This window comes from Penaeus monodon, chromosome 22, assembly GCF_015228065.2.
Source record: "Penaeus monodon isolate SGIC_2016 chromosome 22, NSTDA_Pmon_1, whole genome shotgun sequence".
Taxonomy (NCBI): Eukaryota; Metazoa; Arthropoda; class Malacostraca; order Decapoda; family Penaeidae; genus Penaeus; species Penaeus monodon.
The window spans coordinates 25,417,503-25,417,821 of NC_051407.1; positions in this window are offsets into that span (position 1 = coordinate 25,417,503).

Consider the following 319-nt stretch of genomic DNA (forward strand, 5'->3'; position numbering starts at 1 on the left):
GTGAGTGTGCTGAAACAAAAACCAAGTCCTGTTTACATCGCTCCATACTTGGTTGGACAACAGACAGAGGCAGAACTCCCATCCTTTAACTTTAAAGCAGTTTGAGAGATAAGAAAAAAAATCTTTGAGAGAACTTTGTCAACGATAGTATTATACATACATACATATAAAGGATTTGCCACATAGACTCACACTAAGAAGAAACAGTATTGACAATATCTTACCCAGTATCGTGGCGAACACATCAAGGACACATCCCTCCATTCTAACTCCGTATTTCACGCTTGAATTCGCGAACCTTATGGATACTCCTATGGCA